The following is a 22,925-nucleotide window of genomic DNA, read 5'->3' on the forward strand; positions in this document are numbered from 1 at the left end:
AAATGGCCCAACCCACCCCCATACACAATGTATATACATACACGTCCACACACACAAATATACATACCTATACATCTCAATGTACACATATATATACACACACAGACACATACATATATACCCATGCACACAATTCACACTGTCTGTCTTTATTCATTCCCATCGCCACCTCGCCACACATGGAATACCATCCCCCTCCCCCCTCATGTGTGCGAGGTAGCCCTAGGAAAAAGACAACAAAGGCCCCATTCGTTCACACTTAGTCTCTAGCTGTCATGCAGTAATGCTGGAAACCACAGCTCCCTTTCCACATCCAGGCCCCACACAACTTTCCATGGTTTACCCCAGACGCTTCACATGCCCTGATTCAATCCACTGACAGCACGTCAACCCCGGTATACCACATCGATCCAATTCACTCTATTCCTCGCCCGCCTTTCACCCTCCTGCATGTTCAGGCCTCGATCACTCAAAATCTTTTTCACTCCATCTTTCCACCTCCAATTTGGTCTCCCACTTCTCCTCGTTCCCTTCACCTCCGACACATATATCCTCTTGGTCAATCTTTTCTCACTCATTCTCTCCATGTGCCCAAACCATTTCAAAACACCCTCTTCTGCTCTCTCAACCACGCTCTTTTTATTTCCACACATCTCTCTTACCCTTACATTACTTACTCGATCAAACCACCTCACACCACACATTGTCCTCAAACATCTCATTTCCAGCACATCCACCCTCCTGTGCACAACTCTATCCATAGCCCACGCCTCGCAAACATACAACATTGTTGGAACCACTATTCCTTCAAACATACCCATTTTTGCTTTCTGAGATAATGTTCTCGACTTCCAAACATTCTTCAATGCTCCCAGGATTTTCGCCCCCTCCCCCACCCTATGATTCACTTCCACTTCCATGGTTCCATCCGCTGCCAGATCCACTCCCAGATATCTAAAACACTTTACTTCCTCCAGTTTTTCTCCATTCAAACTTACCTCCCAATCGACTTGACCCTCAACCCTACTGTACCTAATAACCTTGCTCTTATTCACATTTACTCTTAACTTTCTTCTTTCACACACTTTACCAAACTCAGTCACCAACTTCTGCAGTTTCTCACATGAATCAGCCACCAGCGCTGTATCATCAGCGAACAACAACTGACTCACTTCCCAAGCTCTCTCATCCAGAACAGACTTCATACTTGCCCCTCTTTCCAAAACTCTTGCATTCACCTCCCTAACAACCCCATCCATAAACAAATTAAACAACCATGGAGACATCACATACCCCTGCCGCAAACCTACATTCACTGAGAACCAATCACTTTCCTCTCTTCCTACACGTACACATGCCTTACATCCTCGATAAAAACTTTTCACTGCTTATAACAACTTGCCTCCCACTCCATATATTCTTAATACCTTCCACAGAGCATCTCTATCAACTCTATCATATGCCTTCTCCAGATCCATGAATGCTACATACAAATCCATTTGCTTTTCTAAGTATTTCTCACATACATTCTTCAAAGCAAACACCTGATCCACACATCCTCTACCACTTCTGAAACCACACTGCTCTTCCCCAATCTGATGCTCTGTACATGCCTTCACCCTCTCAATCAATACCCTCCCATATAATTTACCAGGAATACTCAACAAACTTATACCTCTGTAATTTGAGCACTCACTCTTATCCCCTTTGCCTTTGTACAATGGCACTATGCACGCATTCCGCCAATCCTCAGGCACCTAACCATGAGTCATACATACATTAAATAACCTTACCAACCAGTCAACAATACAGTCACCCCCTTTTTTAATAGATTCCACTGCAATACCATCCAAACCAGCTGCCTTGCCGGCTTTCATCTTCCGCAAAGCTTTTACTACCTCTTCTCTGTTTACCAAATCATTTTCCCTAACCCTCTCACTTTGCACACCACCTCGACCAAAACACCCTATATCTGCCACTCTATCATCAAACACATTCAACAAACCTTCAAAATACTCACTCCATCTCCTCACATCACCACTACTTGTTATCACCTCCCCATTAGCGCCCTTCACTGAAGTTCCCATTTGCTATATATATATATATATATATATTTTGGGAGCAGGTGGCTGGAAATCCTTCCCTCTCGCTTTTTTTTAATTTTCCAAAAGAAGGAACAGAGAAGGGGGCCAGGTGAGGATATTCCCTCAAAGGCCCAGTCCTCTGTTCTTAACGCAACCTCGCTAACGCGGGAAATGGTGAATAGTATGAAAAAAAAAATATATATATATATATATATATATATATATATATATATATATATATATATATATATTTCATTTAGTATTTTTTTTATTATACTTAATCGGTTTCCTGCATCAGCGAGGTAGCACCAGGAAACATACAAAGAATGGCCCATCCACTCATATACACATACATATACATATCAACATATACATATATATTTTTTTTTTTTTTTTTTTTTTTATACTTTGTCGCTGTCTCCCGCGTATTGCGAGGTAGCGCAAGGAAACAGACGAAAGAAATGGCCCAACCCCCCCCATACACATGTACATACACACGTCCACACACACAAATATACATACCTACACAGCTTTCCATGGTTTACCCCGGACGCTTCACATGCCTTGATTCAATCCACTGACAGCACGTCAACCCCTGTATACCACATCGCTCCAATTCACTCTATTCCTTGCCCTCCTTTCACCCTCCTGCATGTTCAGGCCCCGATCACACAAAATCTTTTTCACTCCATCTTTCCACCTCCAATTTGGTCTCCCTCTTCTCGTTCCCTCCACCTCCGACACATATATCCTCTTGGTCAATCTTTCCTCACTCATTCTCTCCATGTGCCCAAACCATTTAAAACACTCTCTTCTGCTCTCTCAACCACGCTCTTTTTATTTCCACACATCTCTCTTACCCTTACGTTACTTACTCGATCAAACCACCTCACACCACACATTGTCCTCAAACATCTCATTTCCAGCACATCCATCCTCCTGCGCACATCTCTATCCATAGCCCACGCCTCGCAACCATACAGCATTGTTGGAACTACTATTCCTTCAAACATACCCATTTTTGCTTTCCGGGATAATGTTCTCGACTTCCACACATTTTTCAAGGCTCCCAAAATTTTCGCCCCCTCCCCCACCCTATGATCCACTTCCGCTTCCATGGTTCCATCCGCTGACAGATCCACTCCCAGATATCTAAAACACTTCACTTCCTCCAGTTTTTCACCATTCAAACTCACCTCCCAATTGACTTGACCCTCAGCCCTACTGTACCTAATAACCTTGCTCTTATTCACATTTACTCTCAACTTTCTTCTTCCACACACTTTACCAAACTCCGTCACCAGCTTCTGCAGTTTCTCACATGAATCCGCCACCAGCGCTGTATCATCAGCGAACAACAACTGACTCACTTCCCAAGCTCTCTCATCCCCAACAGACTTCATACTTGCCCCTCTTTCCAAGACTCTTGCATTTACCTCCCTAACAACCCCATCCATAAACAAATTAAACAACCATGGAGACATCACACACCCCTGCCGCAAACCTACATTCACTGAGAACCAATCACTTTCCTCTCTTCCTACACGTACACATGCCTTACATCCTCGATAAAAACTTTTCACTGCTTCTAACAACTTGCCTCCCACACCATATATTCTTAATACCTTCCACAGAGCATCTCTATCAACTCTATCATATGCCTTCTCCAGATCCATATATATACACAGACATATACATATAGACACACGAATACATCCATACTTGCTCGCCGTCATCCATGCCCAATGCCACCCTGCCCCATAGGAAACAGCACATATCATGACAGAAAAGAAAGATAAAATGATAATGCATCCCCCACACATACACACACACACCTGATCACTGCCTTCTGTGTCAGTGAGATAATGCAGCCTTTAAGAAAAAAAATCAGACAAAAGTCTTTGAAATATATATTAACTTATCTAATTCACCATTCACATTATTGCTAAATATTAAAATATGAATATCAGAAATGGACTGCTAAAACATGTGAAATAAGTCACTGTTGGGAAGGTTGCACAGGACTGGAAGTTTACCAGTGTAGCAGTATCAAACTTGTAAAAACCATCATTAATTTTAGGATAATTTTGTAAATCAAGAGTATCACCACTTAATCTGATTCATAAAATGGTTTTTAAGATAGTTGTTAGTCTGACACCTCTGCTAACAACTGTAAATGTTATGATGTAGTCAATGTGTAGGATGAAAGCAAAGCCATTAGTGTCGTCTATAATTCTACAGACTTTCGCATCTACAAATGGCATTAATTTTTCCTTAGTTATGCTTAAATTTTACTGGTAATTCTCATTATATTATGTGTACTTTTCCCATTCTTACCACACTGTGGTCCCTCCAAAGTGGCTTTCAAGTGTAAAGTTTTATTTGTGGAACACATCCTATTATTGTGAGGATGCCATATGACTGGCAGCATTGTACAGTTTCAAACGTCAAATAAGAAGATTTGCCCTCTCAGTCACCCCACTGTATGGAGGGATGCAACTTTGTTCACTGTTGTTATGTTTAATGGTATTTTTATTTTTGTTATGCAGATAGGGGAGAAACAATACTGCCCACATATTTCTTGTATGTTGTAGGTGACAAAAAGGGGTGGGAATGAGGTGCTGGAAATCTTCCCCTCCTGTTTTACTTTTCCAGAAAAAAAAAAGGAGAGAAGAGAGCCAAATGAGGATTTTTTTACTTCTACGGCTCAGTCATCTGTTCTTAATGCTATCTCAGGAAATGGCATATGAAAAATAAATCCAATACTACTGGTAATTAACTCTGGGTCCTGAGTGGTCCCAGGAAGAAAAGGCCTGTACTTTCTTAAAAGCAAGACAAAGTGTTTACAAGCAAGATTTTAAGTTTACTTTTTAAGCTATTCTTCCGTGAAAAGATGGTGGTTCTGGTTGACTTAAGACAATTGATAGGTAACCTAATGAAATGCAATCTGTAGAAATATCCATTCCAGTCAGGTTTTGTTGGCTTCCTGGTTTTCCAAGGTTGACCAGACCCAGCTTTTTAGAGAGGATGTTAGAAGGAAGAAAAAGTGTCCAGATGCAGAACTAAACCCTGCCAGTATGTCGTGATATCACTTGTGGACACTTTTCTTGCTTTTAAGCAAGTACATGAGCCCATTTCTCCAGGGACTTATTAGGACTTATGCTCAGCTATTGGTAGAAAGAAAAATATGTGGAACAGAAATGACAAAAATGTCTAAATTGTGCACAAGGATAGTCAGTAAAAGTTCCATACCCCTAATCGTCTCACCTGACTTCTAAAAGACTACCATGCTACCAGACACATAATATCCCAACCATAATTTTTTTCCATACATATTCGCCGTTTCCCACATTAGCGAGGTAGCGTTAAGAACAGAGGACTGCGCCTAAGAGGGAAAATCCTCACCTGGTCCCCTTCTCCATCCCTTCTTTTGGAAGAGTAAAAAACAAGGGGAGGATTTCCAGCCTCCTGCTCCCTCCCTATTTAGTCACCTTTTATGACATGCAGGGAATACGTGGGAAGTATTCTTTCTTGCCTATCCCCACAAGTAATAGTATTTGTTACACAAATAAAGCCCAACGCATGAAAGCCTTTTTCTTTTCCTATCCACTATCACAAACTCTCAAAAGGACCCAGTAGTTTGCTGCTGTTTGCATTCCTTTGTATTCTTATTTTGATTAATTGTAGTTTTGTTAACTTTATAGTTACAGGTAAAGTAGAAATGGAAAACAACCTATAGATCTGGTTATTATATAACAGGAGGAAATTTTACTGTTAGTTTGTACACATGTATGGGATGTATTCATAATTTGCCCTTGATTTAAACAGAATTGTATTTATCCTTTAATTTCTTTATTTGTCCATTTGGAGAAAATTTGAAAACAAAATCTGGAAACAAGACATTAAAATTTCAATAAAAAAATAAAAGCAAAGAGCAAGATCAAGTATTTTGCCTTTGATATGTATCATAACACATTAAACATATATTTTGCCTTAGTTAAGCATTGTAATACATTAAACATACTGGTGAATAGACTTAGAATCTTGACTGTTAGTGAAGATGTATATGTCCTAGCTAAGATGTATATGTCTATAATCTTGACTGTCAGTGAAGATGTACATGTCCTAGTTAAGACGTATATTTCTAGAACATGTATATATCATCCAGGCTGGTTGATTTTAATGTTACTTTGCTGATTATTCATGTATATCATCCAGGCTGGTTGATTTTAATGTTACTTAACTAACTATTTAGATTATTAATATAGAATATTTTTTTTTAGTTAGTAATTTTTGTAAATGCCCTATAGATGTTATGAAGATAAACACTTGTTTTAAACCATCCAGTAATATTGATAACCATTGTCAAATTATGTACCTGACTGAATCCATCCAATACCTTTGAATATCATTTTGTTAATGCAAAGATTTATGTAAAGAACTGAATAATAAATCTACTTGTCAAAGAATGTTATACATTACATGCCTAGTAAAATGTCTTTTGCACAAAGTGCTCACTATATATCATGCTTGATGAATGAGACTATTTAAACTGCCATCTCCATTCCTTAATCATCTATTCTTGGTTTATCTAGGACTGATCTCAACCTCATATCAAGTTTTCCATGTTTCTTGTTTCTCCTGATATTACACTAAGTAACCATTATAGCTTCCTGTGGAGGACTAGTGACTACAGGCAAGTGTCTGGTTGGTATGTGTCCTGTGATCAGGGTGTGTATCCAGAGAGAGGACAATGGAGCATTACCCCCTACCACCTTGAGCTATACAATACACAGTAAATGTAATGATGATTAATACCTTTTTAATCCCTTACAAGAAAAAGAAATAATGCAAATCTATGTAGATTTAATAATCTTGTCAATTTCACCACTTTCTCAAAACTGATATATGTTTACAATGAAATTTTTTTCAAAAGCTTTTCAATTTGTATCATCAAAAATTCCTCCTTAATCATTCATTGCTATCAGCTGTATTATGCTATCAAATATAATATACATTTTCATTCAAAAATGGTTGCTGGTCTCATAATAAACTTATTTCAGTTATACAGTTGTATTCAATTTTATGAGAATGAGGGGATGGGAGCAGAGGGCCAGAAATCCTCCCCTCCTTGTATTTTAACTTTCTAAAAATGGGAAACAGAAGGAGTCACGCACGGAGTGCTCATCCTCCTCGTAGACTCAGATTGGGGTGTCTAAATGTGTGTGGATGTAACCAAGATGTGAAAAAAGGAGAGATAGGTAGTATGTCCCATTTTTGCTTTCCGAGATAATGTTCTCGACTTCCACACATTCTTCAAGGCTCCCAGAATTTTCGCCCCCTCCCCCACCCTATGATCCACTTCCGCTTCCATGGTTCCATCCGCTGCCAGATCCACTCCCAGATATCTAAAACACTTTACTTCCTCCAGTTTTTCTCCATTCAAACTTACCTCCCAATTGATTTGACCCTCAACCCTACTGTACCTAATAACCTTGCTCTTATTCACATTTACTCTTAACTTTCTTCTTTCACACACTTTACCAAACTCATAAAAGATCAGCTTGTAAAACCTAGCTGGAAAGCAGAGTAAGGCACTATTCTAATAAGTGACTTTGGACCTTTGAAGCTCAAAGTATACCAGAAGGTGTTCTGCGTTTGTTTTCAGACTTTTCTCTTTGAGGAAAGGAACCTGGATGTTTTGGCTCTGAGTGAAATGAAGCTCAAGGGTAAAGGGGAAGAGTGGTTTGGGAATGTCTTGGGAGTAAAGTCAGGGGTTAGTGAGAGGACAAGAGCAAGGGAAGGAGTAGCAGTACTCCTGAAACAGGAGTTGTGGGAGTATGTGATAGAATGTAAGAAAGTAAATTCTCGATTAATATGGGTAAAACTGAAAGTTGATGGAGAGAGATGGGTGATTATTGGTGCATATGCACCTGGGCATGAGAAGAAAGATCATGAGAGGCAAGTGTTTTGGGAGCAGCTGAATGAGTGTGTTAGTGGTTTTGATGCACAAGACCGGGTTATAGTGATGGGTGATTTGAATGCAAAGGTGAGTAATGTGGCAGTTGAGGGAATAATTGGTATACATGGGGTGTTCAGTGTTGTAAATGGAAATGGTGAAGAGCTTGTAGATTTATGTGCTGAAAAAGGACTGGTGATTGGGAATACCTGGTTTAAAAAGCGAGATATACATGAGTATACGTATGTAAGTAGGAGAGATGGCCAGAGAGCGTTATTGTATTACGTGTTAATTGACAGGCGCGCGAAAGAGAGACTTTTGGATGTTAATGTGCTGAGAGGTGCAACTGGAGGGATGTCTGATCATTATCTTGTGGAGGCTAAGGTGAAGATTTGTATGGGTTTTCAGAAAAGAAGAGTGAATGTTGGGCTGAAGAGGGTGGTGAGAGTAAGTGAGCTTGGGAGGGAGACTTGTGTGAGGAAGTACTAGGAGAGACTGAGTACAGAATGGAAAAAGGTGAGAACAATGGAAGTAAGGGGAGTGGGGGAGGAATGGAATGTATTTTGGGAATCAGTGATGGAGTGCACAAAAGATGCTTGTGGCATGAGAAGCATGGGAGGTGGGTTGATTAGAAAGGGTAGAGAGTGGTGGGATGAAGAAGTAAGATTATTAGTGAAAGAGAAGAGAGAGGCATTTGGACGATTTTTGCAGGGAAAAAATGCAATTGAGTGGGAGATGTATAAAAGAAAGAGACAGGAGGTCAAGAGAAAGGTGCAAGAGGTGAAAAAGAGGGCAAATGAGAGTTGGGGTGAGAGAGTATCATTAAATTTTACGGAGAATAAAAAGATGTTCTGGAAGGAGGTAAATAAAGTGTGTAAGACAAGGGAGCAAATGGGAACTTCAGTGAAGGACGCTAATGGGGAGGTGATAACAAGTAGTGGTGATGTGAGAAGGAGATGAAGGGAGTATTTTGAAGGTTTGTTGAATGTGTTTGATGATAGAGTGGCAGATATAGGGTGTTTTGGTCGAGGTGGTGTGCAAAGTGAGAGGGTTAGGGAAAATGATTTGGTAAACAGAGAAGAGGTAGTAAAAGCTTTGCGGAAGATGAAAGCCGGCAAGGCAGCAGGTTTGGATGGTATTGCAGTAGAATGTATTAAAAAAGGGGGTGACTGTATTGTTGACTGGTTGGTAAGGTTATTTAATGTATGTATGACTCATGGTGAGGTGCCTGAGGATTGGCGGAATGTGTGCATAGTGCCATTGTACAAAGGCAAAGGAGATAAGAGTGAGTGCTCAAATTACAGAGGTATAAGTTTGTTGAGTATTCCTGGTAAATTATATGGGAGGGTATTGATTGAGAGGGTGAAGGCATGTACAGAGCATCAGATTGGGGAAGAGCAGTGTGGTTTCAGAAGTGGTAGAGGATGTGTGGATCAGGTGTTTGCTTTGAAGAATGTATGTGAGAAATACTTAGAAAAGCAAATGGATTTGAATGTAGCATTTATGGATCTGGAGAAGGCATATGATAGAGTTGATAGAGATGCTCTGTGGAAGGTATTAAGAATATATGGTGTGGGAGGCAAGTTGTTATAAGCAGTGAAAAGTTTTTATCGAGGATGTAAAGCATGTGTACGTGTAGGAAGAGAGGAAAGTGATTGGTTCTCAGTGAATGTAGGTTTCCGGCAGGGGTGTGTGATGTCTCCATGGTTGTTTAAATTGTTTATGGATGGGGTTGTTAGGGAGGTGAATGCAAGAGTTTTGGAAAGAGGGGCAAGTATGAAGTCTGTTGTGCATGAGAGAGCTTGGGAAGTGAGTCAGTTGTTGTTCCCTGATGATACAGCGCTAGTGGCTGATTCATGTGAGAAACTGCAGAAGCTGGTGACTGAGTTTGGTAAAGTGTGTGAAAGAAGAAAGTTAAGAGTAAATGTGAATCAGAGCAAGGTTATTAGGTACAGTAAGGTTGAGAGTCAAGTCAATTGGGAGGTAAGTTTGAATGGAGAAAAACTGGAGGAAGTAAAGTGTTTTAGATATCTGGGAGTGGATCTGGCAGCGGATGGAACCATGGAAGCGGAAGTGAATCATAGGATGGGGGAGGGGGCAAAAATCCTGAGAGCCTTGAAGAATGTGTGGAAGTCGAGAACATTATCTCGGTAAGCAAAATTGGGTATGTTTGAAGGAATAGTGGTTCCAACAATGTTGTATGGTTGCGAGGCGTGGGCTATGGATAGAGTTGTGCGCAGGAGGGTGGATGTGCTGGAAATGAGATGTTTGAGGACAATGTGTGGTGTGAGCTGGTTTGATCGAGTAAGTAATGTAAGGGTAAGAGAGATGTGTGGAAATAAAAAGAGCGTGGTTGAGAGAGCAGAAGAGGGTGTTTTGAAATGGTTTGGGCACATGGAGAGAATGAGTGAGGAAAGATTGACCAAGAGGATATATGTGTCGGAGGTGAAGGGAACGAGGAGAAGTGGGAGACCAAATTGGAGGTGGAAAGATGGAGTGAAAAAGATTTTGAGTGATCGGGGCCTGAACATGCAGGAGGGTGAAAGGCGGGCGAGGAATAGAGTGAATTGGATCGATGTGGTATACCGGGGTTGACGTGCTGTCAGTGGATTGAATCAGGGCATGTGAAGCGTCTGGGGTAAACCATGGAAAGTTGTGTGGGGCCTGGATGTGGAAAGGGAGCTGTGGTTTCCAGCATTATTGCATGACAGCTAGAGACTGAGTGTGAACGAATGGGGCCTTTGTTGTCTTTTACTAGCGCTACCTCGCACACATGAGGGGGAGGGGGATGGTATTCCATGTGTGGCGAGGTGGCGATGGGAATGAATAAAGGCAGACAGTGTGAATTGTGTGCATGGGTATATATGTATGTGTCTGTGTGTGTATATATATGTGTACATTGAGATGTATAGGTATGTATATTTGCGTGTGTGGACATGTATGTATATACATGTGTATGGGGGTGGGTTGGGCCATTTCTTTCGTCTGTTTCCTTGCGCTACCTCGCAAACGCGGGAGACAGCGACAAAGAAAAATAAAATAAATAAAAATGACTGATGTTAGGAACCTTTAACTGTATTTAAGATAAAAAAATGAAAATTGCAAAATACCCTGTGATACAGTTTTTGTGTATCACTTGTGTTTGAGCTTATCACTGGCTTAGTTAGTTTATAATTTTGGGGGAAGGAGGGTGAAAGGCGTGCAAGAAATAGAGTGAATTGGATCAATGTGATATACAGGGCTTGACGTGCTGTCAATGGAATGAACCAGGGCATGTGAAACATCTGGGGTAAACCATGGAAAGTTCTTTGGGGCCTGGATGTGGAAAGGGAGCTGTGGTTTTGGTGCATTATACATGACAGCTAGAGACTAAGTGTGAATCAATGTGGCCTTTGTTGTCTTTTCCCTGCACTACCTCGCTCACATGCGGGGGGAGGGGGTTTTCATTTCATGTGTGGCGGGGAGTGGAAGGGAATGAATAAGGCCAGACAGTATGAATTGTGTATATATGTATATGTCTGTGTGTGTATATATATGTATACGTTGAGATGTATAGGTATGTATGTGTGGATGTGTATGTATATACATGTGTATGTGGGTGGGTTGGGCCATTCTTTCATCTGTTTCCCTGCATGTGCTCGAGGTAGCGCTAGGAAAAGACAAGGCCACATTCGTTCACACTCAGTCTCTAGCTGTCATGTAATAATGCACCGAAACCACAGCTCCCTTTCCACATCCAGGCCTCACAGATGCTTCACAAGCCCTGGTTCAATCCATTGACAGCACGTCAACCATGGTATACCACATTGTTCCAATTCACTCTATTCCTTGCACGCCTTTCACCCCCCCCCCCCCCCGCATGTTCTGGCCCTGATCACTCAAAACCTTTTTCACTCCATCTTTCCACCTCCAATTTGGTCTCCCAATTCTCCTCATTCCCTCCACCTCTGACGCATATATCCTCTTTGTCAATCTTTCCTCACTCATTCTCTCCATGTGACCAAACCAATTCAAAAGACCCTCTTCTGCTCTCTCAACCACACTCTTTTTATTACTGCACCTCTCTCTTACCCTTCCATTACTTACTCGATCAAACCACCTCACACCACATACTGTCCTCAAACATCTCATTTCCAACACATCCACCCTCCTCCGCACAACTCTATCTATACCCCACGCCTCGCAACCATATAACATTGTTGGAACCACTATTCCTTCAAACATACCTATTTTTGCTTTCTGAGATAAAGTTCTCGCCTTCCACACATTCTTCAATTCTCCCAGCACTTTCGCCCCCTCCCCCACCCTGTAACTCACTTCCGCTTCCATGGTTCCATCCGGTGCCAAATCCACTCCCAGATATCTAAAACACTTCGCTTCCTCCAGTTTTTCTCCATTCAAACTTATCTCCCAATTGATTTGTCCCTCAACCCTACTGCACCTAATAACCTTGCTCTTATTCACATTTACTCTCAGCTTTCTCCTGTCACACACTTTACCAAACTCAGTCACAAGCTTCTGCAGTTTCTCACCCGAATCAGCAACCAGCGCTGTATCATCAGCAAACAACTGACTCACTTCCCAAGCCCTCTCATCCACAACAGACTGCACACTTGCACCTCTCTCCAAAACCCTTTGCATTACCTCCTTAACAACCCCATCCATAAAGAAATCAAACAACCTTGGAGACATCACGCACCCCTGCCCAAACTGACATTCACTGGAAACCTATCACTTTCCTCTATTCCTACTCATACACATGCCTTACATCCTCGATAAAAACTTTTCACTGCTTCCAACAACTTGCCTCCCATCATATATTCTTAATACCTTCCATAGAGCATCTCTTATCAACTCGCTATCATATGCCTTCTCCAGATCCATAAATGCTACATACAAATCTATTTGCTTTTCTAAGTATTTCTCACACATATTTCAAAGCAAACACCTGATCCACACATCCTCTACCACTTCTGAAACCACACTGCTTTTCCCCCAATCTGATGCTCTGTACATGCCTTCACCCTCTCAATCAATACCCTCCCATATAATTTACCAGGAATACCCCAACAAACTTATACCTCTTTTAATTTGAGCACTCACTCTTATCCCCTTTGCCTTTGTACAATGGCACTATGCACGCATTACGCCAATCCTCAGCACCTAACCATGAGTCATACATACATTAAATAACCTTACCAACCAGTCAACAAAAACAGTCACCCCCGTTTTTAATAGATTCCACTGCAATACCACCCCAAACCAGCTGCCTTGCCGGCTTTCATCTTCCGCAAAGCTTTACTACCTCTTCTCTGTTTACCAAATCATTTTTCCCTACCCTCTCACTTTGCACACCACCTCGACCAAAACACCCTATAATCTGCCACTCTATCATCAAACCATTCAACAAACCTTCAAAATTACTCACTCCATCTCCTTCTCAAATCACCACTACTTGTTATCACCTCCCCATTAGCGCCCTTTCACTGAAGTTCCCATTTGCTATATATATATATTTTATATATATTTTGGGAGCAGGTGGCTGGAAATCCTTCCCTCTCGCTTTTTTTTAATTTTCCAAAAGAAGGAACAGAGAAGGGGGCCAGGTGAGGATATTCCCTCAAAGGCCCAGTCCTCTGTTCTTAACGCAACCTCGCTAACGCGGGAAATGGTGAATAGTATGAAAAAATATATATATATATATATATTATATATATATTATATATATATAATATATATATATATATTTCATTTAGTATTTTTTTTATTATAACTTAATCGGTTTTTTCCTGCATCAGCGAGGTAGCACCAGAAACATACAAAGAATGGCCATCCCCTCATATACACATACATAATACATATCAACATATACAATATATATACACAGACATATACATATAAGATCACACGATACATCCATACTTGCTCGCCGTCATCCATGCCCAATGCCACCCTGCCCCATAGGAAAACAGCACATATCATGACAGAAAAGAAAGATAAAATGATAATGCATCCCCCACACATACACACACACACACCTGATCACTGCCTTCTGTGTCAGTGAGATAATGCAGCCTTTAAGAAAAAAAATCAGACAAAAGTCTTTTTTTTTTTTTTTTTTTTTTTTTTTTATACTTTGTCGCTGTCTCCCGCGTTTGCGAGGTAGCGCAAGGAAACAGACGAAAGAAATGGCCAACCCCCCCCCCCCATACACATGTACATACACACGTCCACACACGCAAATATACATACCTACACAGCTTTCCATGGTTTACCCCAGACGCTTCACATGCCTTGCTTCAATCCACTGACAGCACGTCAACCCCTGTATACCACATGACTCCAATTCACTCTATTTCTTGCCCTCCTTTCACCCTCCTGCATGTTCAGGCCCCGATCACACAAAATCTTTTTCACTCCATCTTTCCACCTCCAATTTGGTCTCCCTCTTCTCCTCGTTCCCTCCACCTCCGACACATATATCCTCTTGGTCAATCTCTCCTCACTCATTCTCTCCATGTGCCCAAACCATTTCAAAACACCCTCTTCTGCTCTCTCAACCACGCTCTTTTTATTTCCACACATCTCTCTTACCCTTACGTTACTTACTCGATCAAACCACCTCACACCACACATTGTCCTCAAACATCTCATTTCCAGCACATCCATCCTCCTGCGCACATCTCTATCCATAGCCCACGCCTCGCAACCATACAGCATTGTTGGAACCACTATTCCCTCAAACATACCCATTTTTGCTTTCCGAGATAATGTTCTCGACTTCCACACATTTTTCAAGGCTCCCAAAATTTTCGCCCCCTCCCCCACCCTATGATCCACTTCCGCTTCCATGGTTCCATCCGCTGACAGATCCACTCCCAGATATCTAAAACACTTCACTTCCTCCAGTTTTTCTCCATTCAAACTCACCTCCCAATTGACTTGACCCTCACCCCTACTGTACCTAATAACCTTGCTCTTATTCACATTTACTCTCAACTTTCTTCTTCCACACACTTTACCAAACTCAGTCACCAGCTTCTGCAGTTTCTCACATGAATCAGCCACCAGCGCTGTATCATCAGCGAACAACAATTGACTCACTTCCCAAGCTCTCTCATCCCCAACAGACTTCATACTTGCCCCTCTTTCCAGGACTCTTGCATTTACCTCCTTTACAACCCCATCCATAAACAAATTAAACAACCATGGAGACATCACACACCCCTGCCGCAAACCTACATTCACTGAGAACCAATCACTTTCCTCTCTTCCTACACGTACACATGCCTTACATCCTCGATAAAAACTTTTCACTGCTTCTAACAACTTGCCTCCCACACCATATATTCTTAATACCTTCCACAGAGCATCTCTATCAACTCTATCATATGCCTTCTCCAGATCCATAAATTAACTTATCTAATTCACCATTCACATTATTGCTAAATATTAAAATATGAATATCAGAAATGGACTGCTAAAACATGTGAAATAAGTCACTGTTGGGAAGGTTGCACAGGACTGGAAGTTTACCAGTGTAGCAGTATCAAACTTGTAAAAACCATCATTAATTTTAGGATAATTTTGTAAATCAAGAGTATCACCACTTAATCTGATTCATAAAATGGTTTTTAAGATAGTTGTTAGTCTGACACCTCTGCTAACAACTGTAAATGTTATGATGTAGTCAATGTGTAGGATGAAAGCAAAGCCATTAGTGTCGTCTATAATTCTACAGACTTTCGCATCTACAAATGGCATTAATTTTTCCTTAGTTATGCTTAAATTTTACTGGTAATTCTCATTATATTATGTGTACTTTTCCCATTCTTACCACACTGTGGTCCCTCCAAAGTGGCTTTCAAGTGTAAAGTTTTATTTGTGGAACACATCCTATTATTGTGAGGATGCCATATGACTGGCAGCATTGTACAGTTTCAAACGTCAAATAAGAAGATTTGCCCTCTCAGTCACCCCACTGTATGGAGGGATGCAACTTTGTTCACTGTTGTTATGTTTAATGGTATTTGTATTTTTGTTATGCAGATAGGGGAGAAACAATACTGCCCACATATTTCTTGTATGTTGTAGGTGACAAAAAGGGGTGGGAATGGGGTGCTGGAAATCTTCCCCTCCTGTTTTACTTTTCCAGAATAAAAAAGGAGAGAAGAGAGCCAAATGAGGATTTTTTTACTTCTACGGCTCAGTCATCTGTTCTTAATGCTATCTCAGGAAATGGCATATGAAAAATAAATCCAATACTACTGGTAATTAACTCTGGGTCCTGAGTGGTCCCAGGAAGAAAAGGCCTGTACTTTCTTAAAAGCAAGACAAAGTGTTTACAAGCAAGATTTTAAGGTTTACTTTTTAAGCTATTCTTCCATGAAAAGATGGTGGTTCTGGTTGACTTAAGACAATTGATAGGTAACCTAATGAAATGCAATCTGTAGAAATATCCATTCCAGTCAGGTTTTGTTGGCTTCCTGGTTTTCCAAGGTTGACCAGACCCAGCTTTTTAGAGAGGATGTTAGAAGGAAGAAAAAGTGTCCAGATGCAGGACTAAACCCTGCCAGTATGTCGTGATATCACTTGTGGACACTTTTCTTGCTTTTAAGCAAGTTCATGAGCCCATTTCTCCAGGGACTTATTAGGACTTATGCTCAGCTATTGGTAGAAAGAAAAATATGTGGAACAGAAATGACAAAAATGTCTAAATTGTGAACAAGGATAGTCAGTAAAAGTTCCATACCCCTAATCGTTTCACCTGACTTCTAAAAGACTACCATGCTACCAGACACATAATATCCCAACCATAATTTTTTTCCATACATATTCGCCGTTCCCCACATTAGCGAGGTAGCGTTAAGAACAGAGGACTGCGCCTAAGAGGGAAAATCCTCACCTGGTCCCCTTCTCCATCCCTTCTTTTGGAAGAGTAAAAAACGAGGGGAGGATTTCCAGCCTCCTGCTCCCTCCCCATTTAGTCACCTTTTATGACATGCAGGGAATACGTGGGAAGTATTCTTTCTTGCCTATCCCCACAAGTAATAGTATTTGTTACACAAATAAAGCCCAACGCATGAAAGCCTTTTTCTTTTCCTATCCACTATCACAAACTCTCAAAAGGACCAAGTAGTTTGCTGCTGTTTGCATTCCTTTGTATTCTTATTTTGATTAATTGTAGTTTTGTTAACTTTATAGTTACAGGTAAAGTAGAAATGGAAAACAACCTATAGATCTGGTTATTATATAACAGGAGGAAATTTTACTGTTAGTTTGTACACATGTATGGGATGTATTCATAATTTGCCCTTGATTTAAACAGAATTGTATTTATCCTTTAATTTCTTTATTTGTCCATTTGGAGAAAATTTGAAAAAAAAATCTGGAAACAAGACATTAAAATTTCAATAAAAAAATAAAAGCAAAGAGCAAGATCAAGTATTTTGCCTTTGATATGTATCATAACACATTAAACATATATTTTGCCTTAGTTAAGCATTGTAATACATTAAACATACTGGTGAATAGACTTAGAATCTTGACTGTTAGTGAAGATGTATATGTCCTAGCTAAGATGTATATGTCTATAATCTTGACTGTCAGTGAAGATGTACATGTCCTAGTTAAGACGTATATTTCTAGAACATGTATATATCATCCAGGCTGGTTGATTTTAATGTTACTTTGCTGATTATTCATGTATATCATCCAGGCTGGTTGATTTTAATGTTACTTAACTAACTATTTAGATTATTAATATAGATTATTTTTTTTTAGTTAGTAATTTTTGTAAATGCCCTATAGATGTTATGAAGATAAACACTTGTTTTAAACCATCCAGTAATATTGATAACCATTGTCAAATTATGTACCTGACTGAATCCATCCAATACCTTTGAATATCATTTTGTTAATGCAAAGATTTATGTAAAGAACTGAATAATAAATCTACTTGTCAAAGAATGTTATACATTACATGCCTAGTAAAATGTCTTTTGCACAAAGTGCTCACTATATATCATGCTTGATGAATGAGACTATTTAAACTGCCATCTCCATTCATTAATCATCTATTCTTGGTTTATCTAGGACTGATCTCAACCTCATATCAAGTTTTCCATGTTTCTTGTTTCTCCTGATATTACACTAAGTAATCATTATAGCTTCCTGTGGAGGACAAGTGACTACAGGCAAGTGTCTGGTTGGTATGTGTCCTGTGATCAGGGTGTGTATCCAGAGAGAGGACAATGGAGCATTACCCCCTACCACCTTGAGCTATACAATACACAGTAAATGTAATGATGATTAATACCTTTTTAATCCCTTACAAGAAAAAGAAATAATGCATATCTATGTAGATTTAATAATCTTGTCAATTTCACCACTTTCTCAAAACTGATATATGTTTACAATGAAATTTTTTTCAAAAGCTTTTCAATTTGTATCATCAAAAATTCCTCCTTACTCATTCATTGCTATCAGCTGTATTATGCTATCAAATATAATATACATTTTCATTCAAAAATGGTTGCTGGTCTCATAATAAACTTATTTCAGTTATACAGTTGTATTCAATTTTATGAGAATGAGGGGATGGGAGCAGAGGGCCAGAAATCCTCCCCTCCTTGTATTTTAACTTTCTAAAAATGGGAAACAGAAGGAGTCACGCACGGAGTGCTCATCCTCCTCGTAGACTCAGACTGGGGTGTCTAAATGTGTGTGGATGTAACCAAGATGTGAAAAAAGGAGAGATAGGTAGTATGTCCCATTTTTGCTTTCCGAGATAATGTTCTCGACTTCCACACATTCTTCAAGGCTCCCAGAATTTTCGCCCCCTCCCCCACCCTATGATCCACTTCCGCTTTCATGATTCCATCCGCTGCCAGATCCACTCCCAGATATCTAAAACACTTTACTTCCTCCAGTTTTTCTCCATTCAAACTTACCTCCCAATTGATTTGACCCTCAACCCTACTGTACCTAATAACCTTGCTCTTATTCACATTTACTCTTAACTTTCTTCTTTCACACACTTTACCAAACTCATAAAAGATCAGCTTGTAAAACCTAGCTGGAAAGCAGAGTAAGGCACTATTCTAATAAGTGACTTTGGACCTTTGAAGCTCAAAGTATACCAGAAGGTGTTCTGCGTTTGTTTTCAGACTTTTCTCTTTGAGGAAAGGAACCTGGATGTTTTGGCTCTGAGTGAAATGAAGCTCAAGGGTAAAGGGGAAGAGTGGTTTGGGAATGTCTTGGGAGTAAAGTCAGGGGTTAGTGAGAGGACAAGAGCAAGGGAAGGAGTAGCAGTACTCCTGAAACAGGAGTTGTGGGAGTATGTGATAGAATGTAAGAAAGTAAATTCTCGATTAATATGGGTAAAACTGAAAGTTGATGGAGAGAGATGGGTGATTATTGGTGCATATGCACCTGGGCATGAGAAGAAAGATCATGAGAGGCAAGTGTTTTGGGAGCAGCTGAATGAGTGTGTTAGTGGTTTTGATGCACAAGACCGGGTTATAGTGATGGGTGATTTGAATGCAAAGGTGAGTAATGTGGCAGTTGAGGGAATAATTGGTATACATGGGGTGTTCAGTGTTGTAAATGGAAATGGTGAAGAGCTTGTAGATTTATGTGCTGAAAAAGGACTGGTGATTGGGAATACCTGGTTTAAAAAGCGAGATATACATGAGTATACGTATGTAAGTAGGAGAGATGGCCAGAGAGCATTATTGTATTACGTGTTAATTGACAGGCGCGCGAAAGAGAGACTTTTGGATGTTAATGTGCTGAGAGGTGCAACTGGAGGGATGTCTGATCATTATCTTGTGGAGGCTAAGGTGAAGATTTGTATGGGTTTTCAGAAAAGAAGAGTGAATGTTGGGCTGAAGAGGGTGGTGAGAGTAAGTGAGCTTGGGAAGGAGACTTGTGTGAGGAAGTACTAGGAGAGACTGAGTACAGAATGGAAAAAGGTGAGAACAATGGAAGTAAGGGGAGTGGGGGAGGAATGGAATGTATTTTGGGAATCAGTGATGGAGTGCGCAAAAGATGCTTGTGGCATGAGAAGCGTGGGAGGTGGGTTGATTAGAAAGAGTAGAGAGTGGTGGGATGAAGAAGTAAGATTATTAGTGAAAGAGAAGAGAGAGGCATTTGGACGATTTTTGCAAGGAAAAAATGCAATTGAGTGGGAGATGTATAAAAGAAAGAGACAGGAGGTCAAGAGAAAGGTGCAAGAGGTGAAAAAGAGGGCAAATGAGAGTTGGGGTGAGAGAGTATCATTAAATTTTACGGAGAATAATTTTTTTTTTTTTTTTTTTTTTTTTTTTTTTTTTTTTTTTTTTTTTTTTTTATACTTTGTCGCTGTCTCCCGCGTTTGCGAGGTAGCGCAAGGAAACAGACGAAAGAAATGGCCCAACCCCCCCCCATACACATGTACATACACACGTCCACACACGCAAATATACATACCTACACAGCTTTCCATGGTTTACCCCAGACGCTTCACATGCCTTGATTCAATCCACTGACAGCACGTCAACCCCTGTATACCACATCGCTCCAATTCACTCTATTCCTTGCAGGAGGGTGAAAGGAGGGCAAGGAATAGAGTGAATTGGAGCGATGTGGTATACAGGGGTTGACATGCTGTCAGTGGATTGAATCAAGGCATGTGAAGCGTCTGGGGTAAACCATGGAAAGCTGTGTAGGTATGTATATTTGCGTGTGTGGACGTGTGTATGTACATGTGTATGGGGGGGGGTTGGGCCATTTCTTTCGTCTGTTTCCTTGCGCTACCTCGCAAACGCGGGAGACAGCGACAAAGTATAAAAAAAAAAAAAAAAAAAAAAGATGTTCTGGAAGGAGGTAAATAAAGTGTGTAAGACAAGGGAGCAAATGGGAACTTCAGTGAAGGACGCTAATGGGGAGGTGATAACAAGTAGTGGTGATGTGAGAAGGAGATGAAGGGAGTATTTTGAAGGTTTGTTGAATGTGTTTGATGATAGAGTGGCAGATATAGGGTGTTTTGGTCGAGGTGGTGTGCAAAGTGAGAGGGTTAGGGAAAATGATTTGGTAAACAGAGAAGAGGTAGTAAAAGCTTTGCGGAAGATGAAAGCCGGCAAGGCAGCAGGTTTGGATGGTATTGCAGTAGAATGTATTAAAAAAGGGGGTGACTGTATTGTTGACTGGTTGGTAAGGTTATTTAATGTATGTATGACTCATGGTGAGGTGCCTGAGGATTGGCGGAATGTGTGCATAGTGCCATTGTACAAAGGCAAAGGAGATAAGAGTGAGTGCTCAAATTACAGAGGTATAAGTTTGTTGAGTATTCCTGGTAAATTATATGGGAGGGTATTGATTGAGAGGGTGAAGGCATGTACAGAGCATCAGACTGGGGAAGAGCAGTGTGGTTTCAGAAGTGGTAGAGGATGTGTGGATCAGGTGTTTGCTTTGAAGAATGTATGTGAGAAATACTTAGAAAAGCAAATGGATTTGAATGTAGCATTTATGGATCTGGAGAAGGCATATGATAGAGTTGATAGAGATGCTCTGTGGAAGGTATTAAGAATATATGGTGTGGGAGGCAAGTTGTTATAAGCAGTGAAAAGTTTTTATCGAGGATGTAAAGCATGTGTACGTGTAGGAATAGAGGAAAGTGATTGGTTCTCAGTGAATGTAGGTTTCCGGCAGGGGTGTGTGATGTCTCCATGGTTGTTTAAATTGTTTATGGATGGGGTTGTTAGGGAGGTGAATGCAAGAGTTTTGGAAAGAGGGGCAAGTATGAAGTCTGTTGTGCATGAGAGAGCTTGGGAAGTGAGTCAGTTGTTGTTCCCTGATGATACAGCGCTAGTGGCTGATTCATGTGAGAAACTGCAGAAGCTGGTGACTGAGTTTGGTAAAGTGTGTGAAAGAAGAAAGTTAAGAGTAAATGTGAATCAGAGCAAGGTTATTAGGTACAGTAGGGTTGAGAGTCAAGTCAATTGGGAGGTAAGTTTGAATGGAGAAAAACTGGAGGAAGTAAAGTGTTTTAGATATCTGGGAGTGGATCTGGCAGCGGATGGAACCATGGAAGCGGAAGTGAATCATAGGATGGGGGAGGGGGCAAAAATCCTGAGAGCCTTGAAGAATGTGTGGAAGTCGAGAACATTATCTCGGTAAGCAAAATTGGGTATGTTTGAAGGAATAGTGGTTCCAACAATGCTGTATGGTTGCGAGGCGTGGGCTATGGATAGAGTTGTGCGCAGGAGGGTGGATGTGCTGGAAATGAGATGTTTGAGGACAATGTGTGGTGTGAGGTGGTTTGATCGAGTAAGTAATGTAAGGGTAAGAGAGATGTGTGGAAATAAAAAGGGCGTGGTTGAGAGAGCAGAAGAGGGTGTTTTGAAATGGTTTGGGCACATGGAGAGAATGAGTGAGGAAAGATTGACCAAGAGGATATATGTGTCGGAGGTGAAGGGAACGAGGAGAAGTGGGAGACCAAATTGGAGGTGGAAAGATGGAGTGAAAAAGATTTTGAGTGATCGGGGCCTGAACATGCAGGAGGGTGAAAGGCGGGCGAGGAATAGAGTGAATTGGATCGATGTGGTATACCGGGGTTGACGTGCTGTCAGTGGATTGAATCAGGGCATGTGAAGCGTCTGGGGTAAACCATGGAAAGTTGTGTGGGGCCTGGATGTGGAAAGGGAGCTGTGGTTTCCAGCATTATTGCATGACAGCTAGAGACTGAGTGTGAACGAATGGGGCCTTTGTTGTCTTTTACTAGCGCTACCTCGCACACATGAGGGGGAGGGGGATGGTATTCCATGTGTGGTGAGGTGGCGATGGGAATGAATAAAGGCAGACAGTGTGAATTGTGTGCATGGGTATATATGTATGTGTCT

The 22,925-nt window shown here is 40.8% G+C and overlaps 1 protein-coding gene across 1 annotated transcript in view; it reads right to left on the reverse strand.

The window, feature by feature from the left end:
* The window catches only part of LOC139747138 (nuclear transcription factor Y subunit alpha-like), a 211,476-nt gene that overhangs the window by 181,511 nt on the left and 7,040 nt on the right, over positions 1 to 22,925 (reverse strand). The window lies entirely within an intron of this gene.

This window comes from Panulirus ornatus, chromosome 67 (assembly GCF_036320965.1).
Source record: "Panulirus ornatus isolate Po-2019 chromosome 67, ASM3632096v1, whole genome shotgun sequence".
NCBI classification, from domain to species: domain Eukaryota; kingdom Metazoa; phylum Arthropoda; class Malacostraca; order Decapoda; family Palinuridae; genus Panulirus; species Panulirus ornatus.